We start from the raw sequence: 22989 nt of genomic DNA, 5'->3' as shown, positions 1-22989 counted from the left end.
TTATGGCAGCCCTGGGAAACCAACTCAGGGACCCTCATTCAACCCTTCAGATTAAAAAGCTTCCTTTACTAGGAACAGTTCCATGAGATTTTCTTGTTTTTACACAAGACTCTCTGAGCCTTAATTTTATCACCTAAAAATTGTGTATTAGTCAGTTACTGCCGCATTAAAAGCGCCCCACATTTCAGTGGCATAAAACAACGATCCTGTATTACCACACTCGAAGGTCTGTGGGGTGGCAGGGCGGCTCTGCTCCACACACCCCTTGTTCTTCTGAGACCTACAGGCCTCCTGGGCATCTTGTGGTGATGGCAGAAGCCCAAGCTGACATTTAAAGCTTCTGCTGTGTCACTGTAACCACGTGGGACCTATGGGGCCTTCCCGGGACAGGCCCCTCCCCCACATCCTCTGCTTTAGCTCCTCTCTCAAGTACCTAGATAACAGTATCTGATGCACGTGTCCTGAGCTGTTCTGCAGATGCTAAAACCCCCGCCAAATGGAGGAAATTAACTACCTGATGACCATGAGCACGTAGCCCCCAGACCTACTGGAGCCTGAGGACTGATAATGTGACACCGCCTTGCTAACTTCACTATCAACCAATCAGAGGATTCTGCACGAGCTGATCACACACCCTGAGACAACCCTCCTTCACCTGGCCTTTAAAAATGCCTTCCTGAAACCCACTGGGGAGTTCAGGCGTTTTGAGCACTAGTTGCCCTGGACTCCTGGCGTGGCCCCCTGCAATAAACGCAGCACTTTCCTTCACCACAACCCTGGGGTCAGTAGATTGGCTTCACCGCAGGCAAGCAAGTTTGGTTTGGTATCATCACTGCTAACATCCCACTGGCCAAATCAAGTCACAAGACCAAGTCCACTCTGAGCTCAGTGAGAGGGGGGAGGAGTGAATATTGCTCAACAATAATCCCAACTATTACTGATGGGGTAACACCTGTTGCTATAGAGGATTGTGTCCCCCCAAACCCATAACTGGAGCCCAGTCCCCGATGAGATGGTGTTTGGAGGTGAAGCCTTTGGGAGGTGTTTAGGTCATGAGGGTGGAGCCTTATAAGTGAGACTAGTGCCTTTATAAAAGGGACCCAAGAGACCCCAGAGAGCTCCCTCACCCCTTCTGCCACATAAGGACATAGGGAAAAGATAGCTATCCATGAACCAGGAAGCAGGCTGTCACCAGACACCAAATCTGCCAGTGCCTTGCTGTCAGGTGGTGGAATAATGCCTATTTAAGTGACTATAAATTCAGTTTTGATTTTCTGACCATGTCCTTTTTAGGTCTTAAAGTTTTCTTATGATTTCTCTCTATGGAGGTTTTGTTGCATCCATGAAACTGCCACCCAACTTCTACACTCTCTTGGGGGAGCCATTATTCTGCTGATCATGTGGTCAAAATCAGTGACAGGGACAGCCCAGGCTCAAGGGGAGGGAAAAGAGACTCCATTATTGATGGGAGAAGCAGCAAACTTTTGGGGCTCTTAAACCCACCAGTCTATACATCCACCCATGCAATCCTCACCACCACTCCACCAGGTGGGTACTGGTATTGTCCACACCTGAAGGTAGGAGACTGAGAGCAGAGATGTTACTAACCTGGCGAAGGTTGGCCAGCTGGTCAGCAGGAGAGCTGGGGTTCCAGTCTAGGCCATGTGGCAGCGGGGCCTGAGCGCTGGACTACAGTCACAGGTGTGACACATTAGTCTAAATAATCACTCAGTTTGGGCCACTTCCCACCCTCAGACCTGTGAGAAGAGCCTGAGGTTAGGATGGTCTTGCAGGTAGAAGTGGATGTGTGCCTTATAAACAAAATAATGCTTTTGGATTCATTTGCTTGTCTAAGAAATATGTAATTGAGCATTTGTTATGAGCCAGTCGCTGTGCTGGGCACAGAGGATAAAGATTAATAAATTAGATGCAGGAATAAATCCCTGCCCACAGTGCAGTATAATAGTTATTACCTACATTTTATACCTGGGCATGTAAATTCTAAAGATGTTAACCTCTATATATGTCTACCAATGAGACAAGTTTTTTTTTTCCCCTAAAATTATTGCCCAGAAAAGAGGGAAGTACTTTATTTTGGGGTCTGTAAAGGAAAAATGCACTCTTGTGTGCCTCCTTTCCTCCTCACACTTAATACTTCTGACACTTCTGGTTACCAGATGTGTGGGATTTCCACACATCAAGTGATTGTGTGACACCAGCTGGGTGCTTACAGTTCAACTCAATTCTGGCACTGTCTACCTGGAGATAGCAGTTCTCACAGCTTAAGAGCTCAGTCCCATAAAACTGCCCCCACTTCAGATGCCAATCACAATCCAGGCTGTCCCCTGTGCTTCTGACCTACTGGCTATAAATTAGAGGTTCCCATGACCCCTCCTCAGGTTCGATTAATTTTCTAGAGTGGGTCATGTGGGGGAGGGTATAACTCAAGTGGTAGAGTGCATGCTTAGCATGTACAAGGTCCTGGGTTCAATCCCCAGTACTGCCTCTAAAAATAAATAAATAGATAAACCTAATTATTGCCCCCCCCCAAGAAAACCTAAAAAAAAAATATAGAGTGGGTCACATAACTCAGGAAAACACTTTACTTAATAGATTATTCATTTATTATAAAAGGATAAAACTCAGGAACAGCCAGATGGGAGAGGTGCACAGGGCCAGTTACATGGGAAGGGGCACCAGAGCCTCCAAGCCTTCTCTGGGCGTGCCACTCATGGATGGCTTTGTTACATATACATATTTGATCAACCGCTGGCTGTCTGTGATTTAGCCCTCAGCTCCTCTCCCCTCCCCAGAGGTCAAGTTGGTGGGAGTGAAAGTTTCATCTCTGTAATCAGAAGGTTGGTTCCCCTGGCAACCAGCCCCCATCCTTAGGTTATCTTGGGGCTTCCCCAAAATCAGCTCATTAACACACATTCAGGTGTGGTTGAAAGGGGTTTATTATAGGACTAACAAAAGACACCCATTTCACCTTTATGGCTCTCTCTCATCACTTAGGAAATTCCAAGGGTTTTAGGAGCTCTGAGCCAGAAATGGGAACAAAGACCAAACACATATTTCTTAACATAAATCACAATATCACAGGGTCCTTGCAATGCCTCTCATGTTACACCAATGCTTTCTGAATTCCTAGTTATGAAAGCTTAGGGAGATCACCAACTCAGTACAAAAGGAGGTGAGAAAATGTAGCACAGAATTGTTAGTTATTCCTGGGAATGTGACTTCACATATGCAATGCTGGAAGTTGCTATAAACAAGACTTTTATGATCACTTTAAAAAGCAGAACAGTGAGTAGTTATGTTGGAGAGACCAGTGAAAGCATGAACTGACTAATGCTATTCGAATGGGCACTTTGTGGTTTGGGATAAAATTTCCAGTGAAAGCATCTCATAAAGGGTCCAAGAGAATCTCCAACAATCCAGATGGGAGTGACAATGCCGAACAAATGGGTCTAGTGACTGTGAGGACCCTGATGACCAAGAGGTATATGAAGAATTTAAACAGATTTTTTTGAGGAGGGGTAAGTAATTCAGTTTATTTATTTATTTATTTTAATGGCGGTACTGGGGATTGAACCCAGGACCTTGTGCGTGCTAAGCATGCACTCTACCACGGAGCTATACCTTCCCCACTAAATAGATTTTTTTTAATGGAATATGACAGTGGGGGAAAAAACAGTATTTATGAATTAATTTATTATATTGTGTAAATGGTGTTAAATATGTACATATAACTGAATTCATGTTTTGAAAGTTACACCATGATTTCACCTATCTCACTAAAAGTTTTATGTGCTTAGGTTGACCAAAATATTAGGGGAAGATTTTCCTGCTGGAAAATTTAGTGCTGCCTTATATTTGATGCCAACTTCCATTTGGGCACATGTGGAACCTTGTGCCCAAAGTCAAATAATTAGGAAGGGCAGAGCAAGATCCGTCTGACCCACCCATGCATTTGCTTTCATTCCTCCATCAGACCAGATTTTATAAACTCTGAGACAATGGTCCCTGCCCCCACTGTCCATTTAATTCCGTTTCAACTCAGAGCGTTTACTGAACCCTCAATATAATGGAGGAATTGTTTTTCCAGTCTGTAAATCACTTTTAGTACTGAACTAAGGGAGAAAAGACTGATTTTTAACTGAAGATTGAGGAAAAAGTAGTTTTGACTAAGAATAGCACTGGATTCGGGTTTATGTAGGCCATTCTCTCTGTGATGCAACATGAGTTCTAGTCTTCTCTGTCTTCTGGCTTACATCCTGAGAAGAATAAAAAAATGCCTGTAAACTCAGCCTCAGTAGGACAGTCGCAAGGAGCGAATAAACGTGCAGTTTCCCTTTGTCAGCTTTAAAATAATAAAGGAACCCCATTAATCTTTGGGCAGCACGATTTTACATGTTTCTTGTTTGTAGGAAATTTGGCCTCCCTGTGCACCAGGGGCATGAATTTTGTTTGGTAACAACTCTGCAATATCACATAAATTTTCTACATGAGTATGTCTTATCTTTAATCATAAAAAAATCAGTAAATATTAATTTTTGAAAACACATTAGTATTGGGTTTACAGAATTTTACTGAGTCCACCTCACATTTAACGTCTTTCTTTCTTTTTAATCCAAGCTAAGAGAACCAAGCACTTGTCTGTAGGTAATACTTTCTGGGCTCCCCTCTTAGGATCTGCCTGCCACCTTCCCTCAAGATGCCCAGACAATTATAGACAGAGAAAAAGGAACAGAAAAATGCCAAGGGAGCTTAAGCCATGTCTTCGCTGTGTGTGTTCAATATTCTTATGTTTCTCCCTGAGAGTCTCCTTTAGGGTCACATTCTTGCAGATACATCGTCTGAAATAAAGTGGAAGACCCTGTGTGACTCAAAGCCAGCTGTGCAACCTCTCTGAGCTGGAGTTTGCTCATCTGTAAAATAGGTGATCAGATCCCAGAGGAGAAAGAGTATGGCCTGGGGAGACAGATTCAAATCCTGACTGCGTAGTGCTGGGGAAAAAGTTGAGCTTTAGTTTCTTCATTTGAAAGCAGGCTTCTTTGAAGATTAAATGTAACGTGTACTCTATACTGTATAATATATACTAGTACATGCTATGTGCTAAAAACATGGTGGTGGTTGTGGGACACAATGCAGTGGTGGGGCGGTGATGCAGGTTGGTAAAAGAATTTACCAAAGGCTGACACAGCATTGTAAACTGTCTATACATCAATAAAAATAAATAAATAAATAAAACTAGTACCAAAAAAAAAAAAAAGAGAAAGAAAAAGAATTTACTGAAGGCAAAGGATGAAGATAGACAAGGAGCGTATTGGATTACGCTGCCATAGACAACAGCGAGCCACACACACGGGAGGAGCCTGTGTGAGCCCCGAGGGTCGGTTGTTGGGGGTCTTTTATACGGCTGGCTCACAAGGTAGCTGATCAGTTTGTGCACAAATTGGTTGTAGATGAGGTAAGAAATTTAGGATCTGTGAAGGGCAGTGGGGTTTATGACTCTGATAAGGTGGGCTGAAATAAGCCAGCCTGAACTATTGTAAGATTAGACATTGCCTCCGGCTATTAGTTTGTTAGGGCAAACACGCCCAGTAAAGAATGTACTCTATCTGTTGAGGGATCACAGGCAGACATCTGAGAGCCCAGGAATGGGGGTCGTTGGGCTTTGAAGGAAGCCAGTTGGCTCCACAGTAGTGATGCTTGCTATGATAATTACTACTGCTATGTATGTGAAAGGGTTTATTGCTCTTAAAGGAAAACCACACATCACAAGGCTGCCAGCTCAGCTGTGCAAGCTGTCCGCTACACAACTCCAGGGGGTGCTGTCCACCTGGAACACAATGTCTAGTGGTGCCCTGAGAAAGCACTATACAAATTTTAGATGTTTCTTGAATTAAGAACAACAGAAAGGTAGTACAGGACTTATCTTGTTACTTTAGGCACAGTTGAGGTCCCCTAAATTGATGAAATAGTTCACAAGACCATGCTTTTTTAAAAAGAAGGTGCTAAACTATCTGGACAGGAGTTGTTAAATTTAAACAAAATGAAAACAGAAACAACTCGAAAAACCACAACCTGAGTTCCACCTTTCTGAGCCTGTCACTCACTCACCTTCAAAGGATTTGTTCTAAGTGGTGCAGATACCAAGCAGAGTTGCCCAGGAGTCCTGGGTGTTTCTTTCCCCCTCTCGCCAAGGGAGGGGACCCAAGAGATAGACCCAGTGTGCTTGGCATGGGATTCCTGCAGTTCAGGGGAGATTGGAGGAGTTCAAAGCAGAGGTGCTCAGAGCCAGGGGAGCACTGCAGAGGGACAGTGTGTCCTACCGAGGGTCTCAGAGGATCTCTCCAGCAGAAGAGAGCCAGAATGGACACAGTGAAAAAAGAATTGACTTGAATTGCTTTCAAATTTCTTTTAAGATTGGTTAAGCTCTGCTTGCCAGGGCACATGAACCACGGGATAGGGGTAGGGGCGGCGTGTGTTGGGGGGATGCTGTATCAACCAAAGTGGGAGCCAGGGAGTTGGAGTGGTGGGCTGTAGGGGTATAGCCCTTTCTAAGAAAAGCTGAGCGCATGCAGACTGCCCCCCATCCCCACGGGGGTCTCAGAAGAACCCAACACATCCTGAGGGCTCACCCGCACCATTTCCCAATGGCTCTTTATAATGGCCCCAGTCAGGGAGACAATTCCTGTTCTTTACCCATACCCCGTCCTGGAGGAACCAGAGGCTGGAGGAGGAACAGAAGAATAGATAGAAAAATGTGAGACATTTAGGATTGCCAAGACTGGGAGAAGCAAAGAAGCTTTAAACTACGTGAGAGAGTGAGGGACTGACAGGTTGGGCAGGCAGGAGGCTCTGGAGTAACACCTAAGTAAGGCTGGAAAAGCACTGGTATCTGTGCTCTGCTATCATCTGGGGTGGGGGCTGGGGGGAACCAATATAGCAGATGTGACAAAAACAAAACCTTTTCCAGAGTTCAGTCCTTGGGCCCAGCTGGATGGGTGACGGGCAGTGCTGCTTCTGCTCTCTCCCTCTCCAGCTTATTTCCTTCCAGGCTCTGGCCAGGAAAGCCTGCCCAAGGCTGTGCTTTCTGCTCCAAGCTTCCGCCTCCCTGGATTGACATGTGCTTATGACTCTCCACATAAAATGAATGTCCTCTGAAGGCAGCAACTGTGTCTCTTCTCATCCTAAACCCTTAGCACAAAGGCCATTAAAAGTTTATTATTGGGGGAGGGTTAGCTCAGTGGTAGAGTGCATGCTTGGCATGCACGAGGTCCTGGGTTCAATCCCCAGTATCTCCATTAAATAAATAAATAACTCTAATTATAACCCCCCCAAAAGTTTATTATTGAAGAGGATGAGAGATCCTGGGTACCAGAGTCAAGGTGTACAGAAGAGGATGGGGGTGGGGAGGGAGTACAGAAAATGGAGATGATGCATAAGCAGACAAGGTTCATGCTCCTCCTCTCCCTTTATTACTGAGACAGCCACAAGACTATGCTCTTAGATTTTAGGAATGAGGAGAAACCATGCACTTCCATCATAATCTCTCCAAAACCACACTTCTCTGATTTGAAAATTCAATTAGAAACTTAACAGAATTATAGGGAAAGCTATATTTTCTTGGCCCTCTATTAACTAGAAATGCCCAGTTTACCACCCACCTACTTTCCATGAGACTGACTGTGGTGATGACCCAAGACACTGACAGATTCTAAAGTCTTGAAGTCCTGGTTGTCTCAGAAAGCCTGAGTTTCATAGCTTCAGAACTGGGTATGAAGAATATATTACTGCCCACAGAGCCATCAAGTGGTTGCTCTTTATGACTCCAAATAGTTAATTGACCTAAACATCCCATTTCCCATCATGTCGGATAGCAAACATTTCACATATTTTGTGGTCAGGCTCAATTATGAGAGATGTAGAAATAGAGGGAGAAAATTTCTTCCCTCCATTGCTCAAGTCAACCTTCAAGCCAAATAAATCTCTCCAGAGTTGACTTCATATGAATGATGTTCAAGATGTTCAAACTGATTAACCTGGAAGAAAACACATAACCCTTTTCCATAGACATTTATAGTTGGATATCTTAGAAACTTGAAAAAAATGCTATTTTTTCCCAAAACACCAACCCCCCCTACAATTTCTTGGCAGTTCACAGTCAGAGTACACTGGGAAGACAATTATTTTACTTCAAATGTGTAGAAATACGTTGTTCTCAGAAAACTGCTCAAGTCTACATGTGCGTTAGCTTGTCTGATCATCTGGGGTTGTCCCAGTCTTGCAGTAAATGTTGGTCTATCTTTCTGGGCATCACAGAATCCCTAAATCCAGTCAATGTCCCCCCAGAAGTTGTGAGTTTATTTGAATAACATTCTCACGCCTGCAGGAAAACGAATGTCCATGGTGGACTGATGTATAGGAAATTATTAGATGTTGAGGGGCAGGGTGGGGGATTGGGAGGGAGAAAAGTTATGGAAAAAACAAACAAGGAGGTCATCTCAGAGAATTAGGAAATCTCAATTTTTTCTTTTCTAAGCCTCAGATCTTTTTGAGACTCCATCTGGCTTTCATTTCTAACTCCTTGTCTTCCAACAAAGAGAATAAAATGGTTTTAAAACTAAATGTGAGCCCTTCCAGGAAACAAGAGCTTCTCTCTTCCCCTCTTTTCACCTAGTCGCAGAATTTTCTTTTGTGCTATTAAAAATGGCGTGGGCCACCTTTTCTCCAAAAACACATGAAGCTGCAGCATAACTCTTTTCCAAATAATTAATCTTTCCAGTGGAATCTTTCAAAGCCCCACATTTCCTGTTATTTTATACAGCTGCAATTTGTAACTGGAGCTCCTGCCCAGTGTTCCGCGGGCAAAACGCCAAATCCACTACATTTCACCTACCAAGGTGCCCCGCGCAAATAATCCTTAACCACAAGTTAAACAGTCAGGTCCTGTTCTAGCCGAAAAGAAAAGCCTGGGGAACAAAAGACTTTTAACACACTTCTGTATTAACATTTTAGTGGATGCTCACAATATTTTATTTTCCAGTGTCAACACTGGGAAGTATCACAGTGATGCCACAATAAAAGGAGAATTTTCAAAACTGGATTGGTTCTTGTGTTAAGCTAATATTGGTGGGTCATAAAAATGACACCCACTTCCACTTCAGTTATCTGGAAGCCAAAAGCTGTGGGTTGCTCTGTCAGACCCACCTGGTTTGCCTCCTTGTTTATGAGCTGGATGATGAGGGCCAAGACTGGCTGAAAGGTAAGCAGGGAGGCAGAAGTGGGAGGGTTGTCTCTGACCCCCTTCCCTCCTTCCTCCAGCTGCATTTCCCCTCTTCCCTCCACCTGATAATCTTTCCTCCAACTTGCCCATGAGGGAAGTTCTCTCAAAATCACTAAGTTGGAGGTTTCTTCTATTTCAAACCCTCTCTGCTCTCCTTCCTGACCCCCGCCTCTTTTCTGCATATGACCTACCTCCTACTTTAAAAAAATTGAAGCCATTGAACCAGACCCTCAACTTCCTGCTACAGCCCCACCTTCCCTGGCGCCACCTCCCTTCCTTTCCTCCCATCACCCGGCGGATGCTTCCTATCCTGAGGTCAGGCCCCATGTCCTGGATCCCAGCCCTCCTGCTCTCTCTGGAGCCTCACACTATAACCTGCCTTCTCTTCCCTCCTGGAATCTGAACCCTTCCCATTGACATTTAAACACACTCAAGTCTCTCTTAAGATAAAACAAAAACACCTGTCTCAGCTCACAGCCCCTTTCTGCTATTATGCCTTCCTCTCTCCTTCCCAGTGAAACTTCTCAAATACGTTGTACATACTCCCCTTCCTTTTCATCAGCTCCCCTCACTCCTCAGTCCCATCACTTTGGCGAAAATGACTAGTGAGCACCACGTTGCTGGTCAAGCCAAGGGCTTGGTCCTCACTTCCCCAGACCTTCCTGGGACTCCTCTCCTGAAACCCTCTTCCCTGAGCTTCAAGGACCTGAAGCTCTTCTTACTTTCCTCCTACCTCTCTGCCTGCTCTTTCTTTCTCTTCTTTCCAAGCCCAGCCTTCTCCACAGAGCTATTAAATGTTTAAGTTTTTTAAGCTTCCCTTTCTTATTCTATACTCAGCCCCTACCATCCACACATACAGCTCCAACAACCAGACTCATACATTCATTTGCCTACTCAAAATCTCCAGTGGGGTTTCTCATAGGCGCAAGTCCAAGCTGCAAGTCAGGATCTTTCTTCCTCCAACTTGGTTTTCATTATTATTATTATTATTATTATTATTATTATTATTATTATTATTATTACACATATTTTTATTGAAGAGTAGTCAGTTTTCAGTATTGTGTCAATTTCTGGGGTACAGCATAATAGTTCAGTCACATAGGAACATACATATACTTGTTTTCATATTCTCTTTCACCATAAGTTACTACAAGATACTGAATATGCTATACAGTGTAAAGTTGTTGTTTACAGACTTGGTTTTTTTATCTCAGATTCCTATGTCAGCAAATGATGCCACCATCCACTGGGTTGCTCAGGTCATAAACCAGACATCCTTGATATTTTTCCTTATTTCTCAGATCTAACCATTCCCTTAGTCTCTGCAATTTTACCTCCTAAAATTTCTCACATTCATTCACTTCTGCTTCCATACCTGCCACTCCCAACCCTAGACACCATATGCTCTCTTCTGGACCGTTGCAATTGCTTCCTAGCTGGTCTCCATATATCCATTATCAACTTTCTTTAAACTCTTCTCCCCATGTTGAGAGACTATGTCACTCTCTTGCAGGAGATCCCTTATTGTTGTGTTGGACACAAACTCCATGTTCTTCTCGGATTCCCTTGACTGCGTCATCCTTCTTTTTCTCTTGTTTGGTGTTCCACCCACACCTCAACTTCCAGGTTCAGATAAAGCGCCACACCTCATGCCTGACCACTGAGGGGCTGGGTGATGCCCTCTGGTAGTGCAGAGGAGTTAGTCTTCTGCGCTGTAAATGTGAACAACGGGCAAGAAAAGATGGGAGAATATGAAGCAGATAAATGACTCCCTCCTTTCTCCCTACTAAGAATCACTCTGAAATATGGATTTCCTTGTAAGCTTCCTGGAGAAACCCTGTGGGCTGAACAACAACACACCTGGCAATTGATCAATTGTGTTTCTTTGCAGCTGCTGCTCCTTGTGACCCAGTGACCAGAGTGATAACACACAGTACTGCATTGTCTCACCTCACCTCGCCTCCTCCGTTTTCCCTTACTCTCACTGTCTCACTCCCAACAGAGTATCACTACTGTAGTTGTTTTTTTTTTTTTTTAATCTGGAATTAGTTATAATTCCAAGGTTTTTTTGTTTTGTTTTGTTTTGTTTTTTAATGGAAGTACTGGGCATTGAACCCAGGACATCATGCCTGCTAAACATGTGCTCTACCACTGAGCTATACCCACCCCACCTACTACTTTAGTCTTTAACTCAGACTTTACTTCCTGAAACAGGTCCCAGGCAAGACAAATGCTTAGGAGAAAGACCAAAATATCTACCCAGGACTCTATGTGGATGGATTTCTGTTTACTTTATTAGCCTCTTCCAACTTTACCATCATTTTTCTATCTCCAGCTACAGTAGAGAGATCATTCATTCATGCCGATTCCCCACATGTCAGAAAGTTTATCTGGAAAACTCTTTCCCCCTGGCTTTACTCAGCTAACTCCTTTTCCACCAGATCTCAGTTTCCGTGTTACTTTCTTCCAAAAGAAACCTCTATGGCCCTTTCCCTGCTCCCTCCTCCCTCACATCTCCTGTTTCCTTTGCTAGGGTTTCTCAGTGGTCTGTGTCAGGATTTGAATAGCATCTGCCTCCTCCCCACAATGACTGTAAACTCTGTGAGGGCAGAGGTGGCATCTTTGGTTCTCCTTTGCATCCTCTGCACAGAGCCTAACGCTCTGCAAACATACACTGAGTAAAAGCAACTTAAGGGAGGAAACACTCTTCTTTTACAGATGGAGAAGCTAAGATTAAAGTGATTAAGGGATTCATTTGAGATAGCTAGTCATTGGTAGAGCACAGGTATACCTTCTATCATTTTTTAAAGAATCATCCTTCTTAATTCTGAAAAAGACAAATAACAGACAGATCAATGAACCCGAATACAGAAATAGACCTGAATACCTGCTTCCCTATGTGAAAAATATTCATCCTCATTCACAGTAAAATAAATTTAAAATTTATTTAAAATATAAGGTGACTTTTTTATTTTTCCAATTGGTAAAATTTGGTAATTTCCTCTCTTGATGAGGGCACTCAATGGTGAGTGCTAAATATGTGAGAGTGAACAATTGAGTATTTGTGGAGTATGCAAATTGTCTTCCTTCATGGAGGACCGTTTGACAATAGCTATTCGATTGCAATAGCTACCAAATCACAAGAGCACATTCTCTCTGAAATCCAACCCAGCAGTTCAAATTTTAGGTATTTATCCTACAGATATATTTGCCCAGGTGGGAAACAGAATGTACAGTTATTCATCGTAGCATTATTTGTAACAGGAAAAGATGTAATCTGCATCATTTAGGGACAGGTGAAGTAAATTATGGTATTTTTATACATTGTGATATTATGTAGCTATTAAAAAAAGAATGGGATAGTTCTTTTGAATTCCATATTCCTATATGTGGACTGTTCCATATTCCTATTGTAAGAATATTCCATATTTCTATATATTTGATATTTCTATCTATAGTAATATGGAACCCTTTCCATGATATATAAGCAAAAGTCCAAGGTACACAGTAGTTATATAACATGCCATACTTTGTGTTGAAAATGAACAAATGCTATATATAAAACCAACTGGACTGTTAACTAAGAGCAATGCCCTCATATAGCCTGTCTTTCTCATGTTGCACAGCAAGTGCTCACTTAATATATTTTTATTAATATTAGTAAGAAAAAAATGTCCTAAGTGATAAAGGAAAGAGGGACAAAGGGAAAGTAGACAAGTAATCATTTACATTTGTTTGCCAGTTGGGTGAAATTTCATCAAAGGAGAAAGTGAAATCTGACAGTCAGTAGGATGGTTTTAGATCATCTGTGGATTTTTTGTTATTCTCCCTGAATTAGTTAGCTATTCCATGGGATATGAAGAGTTGTGGGTTCTTGATTGTATTAGCTTCTTTCTACCTCAACTAGAAACGAAAAGATACTCAATTAAGCTCTGTCTGCTCAAAGCTTATTCTGATCAAGTCTCTGCCATTTGCATGTCCTCACTACTGGATTAATCTGATTTCTCACTTACATACCACGTCAGGAAAATCAAATGAAAAGATGCTTATAAATTGGCAGAGAGCTTGCTCATGCTAAAGAAACAGGTATAATTTGATTAAATCCCGGGTATCACCTTGCTACCTGAATGTTCTTTTGGAAGAAGTATGATTGTATAGCTTAAATCTGGGAAGTAGTAACTGTGACATCTGAGTGTTGCCAAAGTAAATATCTGCATGTTTTCCTGTCAGAATGCTCAGTGTTATGCTGACTGTGCCTCAGTGGGGATATTACTACTACAGAGGAATTTGTGTTATTTTTCCCTTGATTTGAAGGCTTTTTTCTAAATAGTATTCAAATGTGTCAATACAAAAGATGTTTTCTAGTGTGACAAACATCCAATGATATTTTTATAACATTTCTCATCCTGAAATCACTATTTTAAAGACAGGGAGAGTGTTTTCCACTTACCAGAGGGCAGGCAATGGGCTCTTTGCAGGACTAGCCTATACCCTTTGGCTTCATCTCAGGTATGTAGATAGACAGACAGATAGAAACATACATACACAGAAGACTGATATGTACATAGATAGAGCATTGCCTTAACAAAGGGAGGTATGGAATGAAGACTATATTTTCTAGCCTCTCTTGCAGCTAGATGTGGCTAAGCAATGATAAGTAAATGATGTTCTGTGGGTCTTTCAAGGACTTAAAAGAAGACATCTGCTGGGATGAGCCCTTTTCTCATGCTTTTGGGTTTGGTGGTCTGTTTTGGGCTGCTAAATGCTGGTGCAATACAGAGCTGAATGAAGTGTTGTCCCTATCTTTGAGGCCTTTGCAATTAATCACACATTAAAGATATAAACTGCCAGAATACAGAAGAAAAGAGAATTAATTCTGAGTGAAAGAAACCCAGAAGGCTTCATAGAGAGGATACAACCTAAGCTGGCCTTTAAAGAATGAATTATAACAATCATAAGTCAGATTAATGCTTTACAGGCAGTATCTACTTTATTCTATACATCAGTTCTGTGAGGTAGGTACTATGATTATCCCCGTTTTACAGGTGAAATCACAGAGGGGCAAAGGGGTTAAATGACATGCCTGAGATGAGAGACCTAGTAAGTGACTGAGCCAAAGACTGAACCTCACTTCATCTGGTGTCCCTAAAACTCCACCCCAGGGCTTGGCTGCCTGGGACTGAAATGGATGAGATCGGAAGAAAAACACTAGCCATTCACTTTGATCACAAAGTCCAACAGTGGTCAGTTCAGGCAACTTAATCCAAACTGGTTGTTAGGTAGAATTTAGGCAAATATTTCTTAAAACATGTTAGAATATTTGGCAGAATATCAGTCTTTAGAGATGTTGAGCCAAGAAAAAAAAAAAAGATTCACATACACACTAACATATAAAGGCCTTAAGAAGGCCTCTCGTGAATAAACAGGCTTAATTTAATTTTATTAAAGCTAGAATTTCTCAAACTTATTTGACCACAGAACATTTTTTAAACTTTGCATTATAAAAATTGTTGAAAGTAAATAAAAGTGGAGACTATAAAAACATTTACATACTTATCACCCAGTTTTGACAACCATCACTACTCTTCCTGCTTGTTTCATCTATGTCCGCCTTTTTTCCCTTTTCTTTTTCTACTGAAGTATTTTAAAGGAAACTCCAGACGGCATGCTATTCTATCCTTAAATACTTCAGTGTGCATCTCCCAAAAAAGGGGGAGATTTTCTTACATAAAGTGTCGTTATCATGCCTAACAAGATTAAAATACCTTCTTAATATAACTTAATACCCAGTTCATATTCAATGTCCCTGATTATCTTTAAAAAAAAATCAGAGCTCTCTTTTTTTTAGTAAAGACCCTGGGAACTCTCTGCTTGTTATATTGATTCAGTTTTACAGCCAAGTGCCAGTATCAAGCAATCACATGTTAGAAAAATATATGATAGTTGATAGTTCTTTTTTGGGACACTGTTAAAGAGTTAAGACCCCCTTAATAATTCAGCCTGAAAAATACAGGATGGAGGATGCTTAGGCGTTCATGCTCAAGATGTCTCTTGGCTTGAGAAGAGACTAATAACCAAATTGACTACATTTTTTTTTTTCACTTAACTTTCCAAATAGAAACAAAAGAGAATCCTTTCTGCATCCCATGAATACATATGCTGAGGAACACATTTTGGGAAACCTTGATTTAGACAAAACAGCCAGTTGAAAGAAGTCTTCATTTTACTTGACTATTTTTGTATTTAATAGTTATAGCTTTAGATTCTGATTATACAGGTTTTTTTTGTCTCTTTTAAAGTCATCACATTCTAAAAGGAAGGGCTTAGTAATCAGTGCTGGTTGTGACTCCTAGTACATCTGTGATATTAACACACACACACACACGATAGTGCAAATCTTAAAACAGAGCAGCATGGCTGTAAAGTTAAAATCAGGTCAAAATCATCTGAAGCAAGTGACTAGGTTATTCAAGATCTAATTAAAGGAGATGCATCTAAAAGAGATGTTTGCAATATAGATATGCAAAGGGGCAAAATAATACACCGTACAGCACAATAGCAATTTAGTTTCCCAATCTATCATAGGAGCTAAAATAGACACCTCACACTAGTACACTGATAATGATACCTTTTAAACTAAAGGATGGAAGAAATGATTTCATTAATTGATGTTTCAATGGTTAGCTAAATATTTATATACCCTACAAGCACTGTATTCAAAATTTACAGTAGCAAAGCGGCCTACAGCAACCCCAAAATTGATTGAGTTACAAAAACTCAAGATTATTAACTCAAATATCTTCTTGCTTTGTATAAAACTAATTGCTAGGCCAGGGGATGCAATTTCTGAGACAATTACCAGGAATGGGGGCATTAATGACTTTGTCTTAATGTTTTACGTAAGTAAAATCTGAATCTGGGACCCTGGATAAGTTTTCTTGCACAGCTCAGGATTAATCAAATGCATTTCTCACTAGGAGTCCAAGTAATTCTTTACCTGAAGTCAGACCTGTGCACATTCCAAATTTGAAGTGTGTGTTCCTCAAGCAGTACACATCCTCAGGCCAACCTTAGTATCTGATGACACATTATCGATGGTAAAGTTGTGTGAAGGAAAACAAACACGAAGTAAGTCATCAGTGAAATATATCTCCTTTGCTGGTTGGACACTGCTGTTTAAACAGACACTCTAGCTGGCATCGGTGCTAGCTAAGGAAGTGTCAGGGGAAACTCAGCACTCATATTGTGTATTTCCTGTCAGAAGCCCGGCAACCGTTTTCCCACGTATCTCAGGACAGAGCCAGACATGGCCTTTTTAACTGCTATTGGACAGGATGGACAACGAGGAATCAGGAGCTAGAAGCAAACTTCCCTCCTGGAATGGACAGGTCCTGGGGAGACACAGCCAGCCAAAGGAGCAGTAATGGTAGAGCTTGGCATCAGAGGGTATGGTTGCAGGCAAACTTTGATAGTGCCAGCAAGGAATTAACAATAGGCAGTTTTATGCAGAGCAGTGTATGTATGCATAAACAGACAGGCAAAGTATGACAATCGATAATCCTGGAGTTGGTGATATTCAGAAATCTAGGAACATGTGGTCTACACTGGGGAGATAGGTCAGCAGGAGCCAGGACCCAGGCATAGGCTGTAGGGAGGGTTTATAGGCAGGTAGAGGCTGAGATTATCAGAACAAGACAGAAACTGAGCATTTTAGTTAGGGTGTAGCTGGGTATAGCTGCTACAACAAAAAGATTGAATGGAACATGGCTTACATAATATAGAATTTTACTCCTCTCTCATGCAACACTAGGAAACCATAGCTCCAAGAGGTTGTCCAGGAACCCAGGAACCCATCCTCTGCTCCCTGCTCTCTTCTTGGTGTCTGAGGTTATTGCTCCTGCTATCCACTTGTCTTGGGGCAGCTGGCTTACCAGCACCATGTGGGAGTCCAGCCTGTAGGACGGGTGAAAGAGAACATGGAGGGCAAGAAACTTTATTTGAAACTCAAGAAGCAGAAGTTACACACATTGTTTCTACCCATTGGCCAAACCCAGTCCTATGGCTACTCTCAGTTGTTAGGGAAATTGGGAAATGTAGTCTCTACCTAATGTGATCATGTGTCTAGCTAAAATTCAGGCAGGAAAGTTCTATTAGTTTCCTGTGAGTACTGTAACAGGTTATCAAAAAATTGGTGGCTTAAAATAACAATAATGTATCCTCTTACAGTTCTGGAGGCCAGAAGTCCAAAATCAGTATCACTTGGTCAAAATCAAGGTGTTGTGAAGGCTGTACTTCCTCTAGAAGCTCTAGGGGAAAATCCCTTCCTTGTCTCTTTCAACTCCTGATGGCCACCAGCATTCTGTGATTTGTGGCCGCACGGTATCACTCCAATCCCTGCCTCAGTGGTCACATCCCCTTGTCTTCTTTTTTAATTTTTCCCCAACCCCCTTCTCTTCTATCTGGGTGAAATCTCCCTCTACCTCTGTCTTATAAATATACATGTGATTGCATTTTTAGAGCCCATCCAGACAATCAAGATCCTCAATTATATCTGCAAAGATCTTTTTCCCAAATAAGGTCACATTTACAGGTCCCAGGGATTAGGACCTGATATTCCAGGTCTGGGGGATTATTCAGACTACTACAGGGGCATTCAATTACTGAAAGGAAAAAGGAGAAAAGGGGCTCTGTAACACCCCAGCAATCAGAATTAGGAAACTCTGGTCAATGCAACCAGCCTCACCTAATGCTGGGTCTCAAAGAATTTGTCTCCAGCTCTTCAGATTTTCTCAGTTGGGTTCTAGATTGGTGTGGAGCCTGAACTGGGCTAGTCCCTGGCTGGGGCCAACTCAGGCAGGTGGCCCTGGCCAAGGGGAAAGAAAGGCCACTAAACAAAAGAAGGAGGGCATGCAGTGTGTGCCTTAAAAACGGTACCACCCACGGTGAGAAAGCCCAGTGAGTGTTACCCAAGGACACACATGAGGTTCTTCGACAAGTAAGTGCTGAGACGAGACCTTGGCAAAGCCTTGTTTGCAGATCACAGCCTCTTAAGACAGAAGGGTGCCTTCCACCATCACATTCCTTACCTTTCTCACCCCTGCCCCCAAATACCCAAACAGTCCGGATGCTTGTGAGTGAAACAGCGAAACCCCCTTTTACACAGCCCCAATTCTACTCCTCAGAATTAACCAATGTTAACAGTTTGATCCTTCCTGATTTTAATTCATGTATTTATAAACACACACATACAAAGAGAAATACAGTGGTTCCTTTTCACATAGATGGGATTGTGCCATACATGTGTTTTATTTATTCCCTTAATAATCATAGACCCAATTGCTTGGTAATAATAATAATACTAATAATAAATTTAGTGCCCACGATATACCAGGCAAGGTGCTGAGCACTTTACGTGTTTTTTATTTCATGTCACTCTCACAACCACCTTATTAGCTAGGTCCTATTATTTTCCTCTTTCAAAGATGACAAACAACCACGGGGAACTTAAGTGACTTGCCTAAGGTTACACAGTTGGTGAGAGGTCAAGCTAGGATTTGAACCCAGATAACCACCACCAGGACCTCAAATCTTTGCTAGCATCCTTCGCTATCATGTTTCTTGTCATGCGGCTCTCCCACGGGGAACCTCATCAGCTGTTGCACCAGATAAGCTTAACTTTTGCATCACCACCTCTTAGACTTCCCTGGAAACTGGTCTCCCTGGTTACTGGGCTGCTGACTATCTTGTAGAGCACGTGGCTTCAGCTGCCCTAAGTTGGCTTGTGCTGGGAAGGAGCCCTCAATCCCATTCCAGCGGCTGCTCCTGCCCTAGTCCCAACCTCTCTGCTAACTTTCTCTCTGCCTCCAAATTCGTTTTCTTATTTAGCCCTTGTGGGTCTGGGCCAGCATCTGTCGCCCCTGTTCAGATAAACTGGCCCTGCCTGGCACCTTCTGCCTCAAAATCTTCAGTCACGTATATGACTCTTCTCTCTGGTGCTACAGCAAATAGAAAGTCTTTGTAACCGCCAGCATCAGCCTTTCCTCCTCCATCTCCCTATTAGCCAAGAGCGGGCAGCAAGGGTCTGGTTGCAGTGAGACCCCTTCCGGGCCATCACCATGGAAACAGATGCTATAGAGGGCGACATCCCCCTTCCTGTCTGTTCCTGTTCACCTTCTAGGGGGACTCTGGCCCTCTCACTTTCCCCCTTGCCTACTTTCCTACCATTGAAACCTTCTCTTGCGCATGTGCGGGTGAAAACCGCTGATAATGCGGGCCCGGAGCCTGCGGGCTTCCGTCTTCCCGCGAGAACAGGACTCCGACGGGAGTGTGAGTCTCCCCGGCTGACCCACACAGACACAGGTGCGGGTGGCTGCTGTTGGGGTCCTAGGATGTTTCCTTCAGAGAACTCAAGGCTGGCAACGTCTCATCCTGAACCTTTGGAAGGTAAAGGCTATGCCTGGCGCAGTATCAGTCGCTCTGAGTGCCCAAAGGACCACCCCCTCCGCCCCCCCTCAGCTCTCCGTGGTGCAGCTGCTTCCGTGAGCTCGGCTCGTGGCCACACCCTCGCCGACTCCAGCCTCCCTCGTCGTCAGGCTGCGGGCTTCATTCCCTGATGTGGCTGCCTTGGGCCCCCCAGCCTGAGGGCAGGTAAAGCACAGGAGTTGCCGCGATACCAGCCACAGAGATGCCTCGGTCTCCGGGTGAAGCGCAGGTCCCGGGTGGTTCCTCACAGGCCTGTTGACCCCCACCCCTCAACACACACCTGCTCCACCCTAGACCCTCTGAGTCTGAATCTGCGGTTCCTTCAGATTCTCTCTCCTGGGAGGAAAGCAGGTCCACTTCCCTCACAAGACGGAGGGTTTTTCCTGGGTGGCCGTGGTTTGTCACTTTAAACCATGTGGTCAACCCTTGTTACCTACCCCTTCTTGGGTCTTGGGCTATGAACCAAACTTTTCTGTACTCTTTTGTGAGAAGCCAGATGCCCACTAAAGATAAGAAGGAAAGAGGCTGTATTGCCCCTCTTAGGGATTGATGTTGTTGGGTTTTTTTTAATAGACTTTATTTTTTAGAGCAGTTTCAGGTTCACAGCAGAATTGAGCAGAAAATACAGAGTTCCTACACAGCCCTCCACACCCACACATATATACTCCCCTACCCTCAACATCCCTCATCAGTGTGGCATATTTGGTGCAATCGAAGAACCAACATGGACACATTATTATCAACCAAAGTCCATAGTTTACATTCGGGTTCTCTTTTGATGTTGAACATTCTATGGGTTTTGACAAATGCATAATGACATGTAGCCACCACTATAATACTATACAGAGGATTCTGTTGTTTTATGAGGCCACGAAAACTAACAGGGGAATCTCAGGCCATTGGTAGTGGAAGGGTTTGGGGGAGACACACGATTTTCCAGGTTTCTCTGGAAACCATCATGTTGAGAGGGTTCCCTTGTTGCAGGAAGGGGCAGCAGGCTTCACGTGTTTATCCTTTGTGTTTACAGGTTTGTGCCACCCATGCTGAAGTCAGATTTCCCATAACCACAGCCTTCTTGTATTCAGACAGGGCTGGAGTAGGAGCCAGGGGCCAGATCATGAAGGGCCTTGAGAGCTTCTAAATGTTGGTCTTTATCCCCAGAATAGTGGACAGGCTTTCAGGCATGGCAGGGACATGCTCAGATTTGAAGGTTGGGGGCAGGCAGCTCTGGCTTCCTTGCAGAGAATGGATGGGAGTGGGGCAGGGTGGGGTCAGAAGAGTGAAGGCCCAGAAACCTGTTAGGGACACAGATGAAAGAGAATGGCAGCTTGAATCAGGTTATTGGCTGTGGCGATGGGGAGAAGTGGACAGGTTCTAGAGATGCTGATTATGGAGGAGAGGAGGAAAAAGAACCTGCTTACATACCACCTACTCTGGGTGAGGCACTGTCCTTGGCACTGGACATTTAAAGCTTACAGTGACAACCTTCTGCAGTCTGTAGGTTATAATTCTCATCTTACAGATACAGAAACTGAGGCACAGAGAAGCTAAGTAACATGCCCAAATAGTTTCTGATTGGATGAACGTAGGGGAGAGAGAGAGGGCGGGAGGAAAGAGTGAAGCATGGTACTTTGGTTTCTGACAGGAGCACTTGTAGATTCAGTGCAATTTCTTGCACCAAATGGGGAGCATGAGAAGAGAAGCTTTTTGGGTGGATCATGATCTCTCCCTTGGACTTGGGTTGGAGAGATGAAGTTCTCCAGCTGTCTCTCCTTAATGTTCTTTTTTTAAAGAAGCTGCTGTGATGCAACTTAAACATTTTTATCAGAAAGGGTGACGATGAAAAAATATTCAGGTGTCGGGAGGGGTTGAGTTTCAGTGACGTGGAATTACGTGTATGAATTATTTGTAGGGCTTTTGGGTTCAGCCTATCTTTGGGATTGTGATCCCTGAATCATGAAAGGTAAAAACCTCTGCCTTTTCATTAGCAGCCTCCACCTCAGAACATTTAATTGTCTTGTTTTTCATGTAAAGCCACTTCTTTGGAAAAGGATTCTTCACCCAAGAGATCAGAACGAATCAAGTAAATATGTGTTTAGACAGTTTCTGAAAATCTGTTGTTTAACCCCAGAGACCAGAGAGGTTTCTGTCTCCTAGGTAAACAGCAATTAAATGGTATATTAAAATGTATATTATGTACCCAATGGGTCCATGGAGTAATTATGTATTTTAGGAATATTTTAAAACATGTGTTTTGCCTCCCTCAGCACCATTTCAATCCATCAAGTAACTGTATACTTACAACATGTGTTCTACAGAGTAAGGGTCGTTTTATTAACCTCTCGTTAAAGGGAACCAAACGAAAAAGCATCAGCTGCAGCCCATTTGTCAGAAGTGTTTATGCCAACCAAATGTAGACAAAGGAAAACAAAACCAGAGAAGCAAGTCATCCACCACAGACCCTCCCTCACTGACTGCAGAAACTCAAGGGTGATCCTAGGCCATGAAGAGCAGACGTTGGGGCTCATTCAGACACCTTCCGGAGTCAGGCTAGAAGATGTCGATAAAGAAACCAGGGGGAAGGGTTATAGCCCAGGCACAGGTTTCTTTCCCAAGGGGAAAATTCACACTCCCCTGAAGAGAATGAAAAGCAGGTGTTCTCTTGGCTGGTTGGCAACTGAGAAACAGTGGGCCGAGGTCCAGCTCTGTCGGGTGTGCTGGTTTGCCAAGGGGCTAGAGCAGAGGCCAGGTGAGCTGGGCATCGGGGGAGGTGGGGGTCACAACAGGAGAAAGAGTGGCAGGATTCCCCCTCTGAAACCTGGGGCCTGAGGACAGTGGGTTACCTACACCAGCCATGGCCTCTGCACTCTCTTGGCCTCGCCACTGCCCTCAAGGACACAGCAACACGTTGAGCACTTTCTTTTCCTGGCATTTCAGTACCCCATTTGTATTTTTAAAAGTACTGTTTTATGTGTTAACTCTTGCCAGCTGTAAGGGAGCAAGGATGCACTGAACGTGCCTTTTTTCCCCAGTCTGAGAGCCTAAGCCTTAGCCATTAAATAGAAGGAAGCAGGGCTGGTTCTAAACTCAATGGACTTGGTGGAAAAAGAAAGTTAGGAACTTTCTGAGCCAAAGTGGATTCAACTATATCTTGAAGGCCAAAAAAAAAAAAAAAAAAAAGAAGGAGCTAAGCAGAAATGATTGGAGGGGAA

This window comes from Camelus ferus, chromosome 15, assembly GCF_009834535.1.
Source record: "Camelus ferus isolate YT-003-E chromosome 15, BCGSAC_Cfer_1.0, whole genome shotgun sequence".
NCBI lineage: Eukaryota > Metazoa > Chordata > Mammalia > Artiodactyla > Camelidae > Camelus > Camelus ferus.
This window is presented reverse-complemented; position numbering follows the sequence as displayed.